The sequence below is a fragment of the Penaeus vannamei genome, chromosome 4, assembly GCF_042767895.1.
Source record: "Penaeus vannamei isolate JL-2024 chromosome 4, ASM4276789v1, whole genome shotgun sequence".
NCBI classification, from domain to species: Eukaryota; Metazoa; Arthropoda; class Malacostraca; order Decapoda; family Penaeidae; genus Penaeus; species Penaeus vannamei.
The window spans coordinates 36,520,275-36,522,774 of record NC_091552.1 but is presented as its reverse complement, the minus strand read 5'-3'; the positions used below and the strand labels follow the sequence as shown (position 1 = coordinate 36,522,774).

The following is a 2,500-nucleotide window of genomic DNA, read 5'->3' as shown; positions in this document are numbered from 1 at the left end:
GGGTTATTGGTTACGTGTTATAGTCAGTGGTAATGTAGTGGTAGGATGGTATTTGTAGGGTGTATAGAGTTAGGTAGAAATGGAGGGTGTGAGTGATTGGGTTAAGTTAGGGATAAACTGGAGAGGATTAGATCAGGTGAAGGATATGGACGTTTCTGAGGAGGTTGGTGTAAGGAAGATTGGTGAGGAAAGGTATCAGTTCAGGCCATGGTGAAACATGGACAGGACAACAGGATGTGTGAAACTGAAATGGGAGCATTGCAGAGGGAACATATAGGTGGGTTTAATCGATCTTGCAACACAAAATTTATCAAAAGTAAAAAATTTAATTATCCTTGAAGTATCACTGAAGATTAAGATCTATAAAAAAACATACAGACCCATTATTCTCTGTGTCCTTAGAGATTTCTAATTTGTTTTTAACCTCCATTTACTCATCATTAACTTGAATAATTTTTATGATAGGATATTTCTATAAAACACACAAGCATGAAAAAAAACATTTATTTGTGTTAAAACACTGGAAATAAAATGAGTAATTTGTTCTATTTCTGACAGAAACAACCAACAACACCCAATGAAAGAGGGATACGAGATCAGATAGGTTCTAGATTGTGCAGGTATTGTGGGGAGCGGAGATGGACTGAGCTTATTCATTAGACAAATCCTCATGTTCTATCTTTTCACCTGTGTTCCTTATTATATATTGATTAACAGTTTGACAGTTTGGTTTGGCATTCAACTTCACTGATCATATTACAAATACTGCAAAAAATATCCAAGACATCAGCAGTCTTCGTTTGAAGAGTAATTTATTAAAAACGTACACTAATGTATATGAGATTCAAGCTACCGTTCCACATCCTATATCCTCCTATATTCCTGAGTAAAAATAATAATTGTAGAGATTCCTACAAAGGATAATCCTTGATAATTATTTTTCAGTATACACAATAGCAGAAACCTTACAAAATCCTCCAGATCTTCACAAACAAAATATTTGAAAGTAGAGATATATAGAGGTTAATTCAATATGAGAGCTTAAGAGAGACTGGCTTTAACAGTACATCTGACCTCACTAACTGTTTGAGGCAAAACCTTCCTGTTTTCTAAAATTGTTTTCTTGTTTGTGTATGTAAAAATCTGCATGTTAGCGATTGTCAATATTTTGCAGCAATTGTCTGACCATGTGTATGTTATATGCATGCAGCCTTGTGCAATACTGTCTAAATGTGCTTGTGTAAAAGCTCTTGGGTGTTAAATAGGTGCACAATTATATGCTTGTGACTAACTGGTGGGTGAAACTGAGTTCAAGAGATAACATTACCTTCATAAACTTGACCAAATTAAAACTCTTTCAATAGGCATACATAAATCATGAGAAAATGGCAAAATGAAAGGTCATATAGAACAAATTTCCTCACAAAGCCTCTCTTAAAGTTGCACAAGAAGCCAAGATGGGGAATGATGGCATTTAGATGGCTTAAAACATCAAAGAGGGTGCCATTTCCCTCTACTTTCACAACACTGTTTTCTCAGATATGTTACACAGCAATGGAAGAATCACTGCTACCTTACTTAATGCTACATTTATAATACGTAAACTATGATAAATAAGTGTAGTGACTGCTATGTTGTGCAAAGCGTTCTCCCAAGCATTATTTATATATACACAACTATGTCAATGTAAAGCTACTTGGTATGCATATTGTGCCCTTGGAGATGGTGCTAATATCATAAAAATAAAAGATTTTCATTTCCTTAACTAAAATACACTGACCACTGTCAAACACATTTAATACAAAGGAAACATATGCGGACACAATCAGTTTTAAGTTAAAAATATTTCCAGCATGTTCTAAACAAATACATCCCGTCATAACTAGTAATACCCTATACAGAAATATTCTATGACAATAAGTTCTATTACAATATCTTTGCAGATTGGTTAAACATTCTTGTTTAATACAGGCAAAGTAAAACAAGAGCATAGGACTAGCTGCAAATTTCTATTGGCATGCAAGCAAGCAAATTCTCTTCATATGGTTACTCAAGTTCTGTAGACTCAGGCTGGCAAGACAACGGCACAGATGAAGATGTAATGTGTACAGCTGGGAATGACTACAACCACCTGATAAACACTACTACTTATGGAATGTAAATAACATGGTCAATGAAAGAGATTCTGTTTCTAAATTATTTGAGAATGTATTGTATAACCGGTCTTCTGTATATACTCTCCTACAAAGGTAGTCTATCTGATCCATTCAGCCCAAATGAGTCCTAGTTATGGCAACTTGAAGGCTTACAAATACACAATTCCCAAGCTGACAATGGCCCAACCACACCTTGCTTTAGTCTTGACAAATATAGAGAGCTTAACAAGAAGGAAACAACAAAACCAGCTTGGGAACTGGATACTTGGCCATCATAATATGGTACTACGGCTCATGTCTGCTGACCCTTCCATCAGGACTAATCCAATACTTATCACTTGCTA

The 2,500-nt window shown here is 35.2% G+C and overlaps 1 protein-coding gene across 3 annotated transcripts in view; it reads right to left on the bottom strand.

Moving 5' to 3' along the window:
- Window positions 1-488: 488 nt before the first annotated feature.
- Tsp26A (Tetraspanin 26A) overlaps window positions 489-2,500 on the bottom strand; it is a 37,564-nt gene continuing 35,552 nt past the window's right edge. For all 3 annotated transcript variants that reach the window (XM_027375094.2, XM_027375093.2, XM_070120968.1), the window contains one exon: window positions 489-2,500. This exon is cut by the window's right edge and continues 1,261 nt beyond it. The gene's annotated coding sequence lies outside the window, so the exon portion shown is untranslated.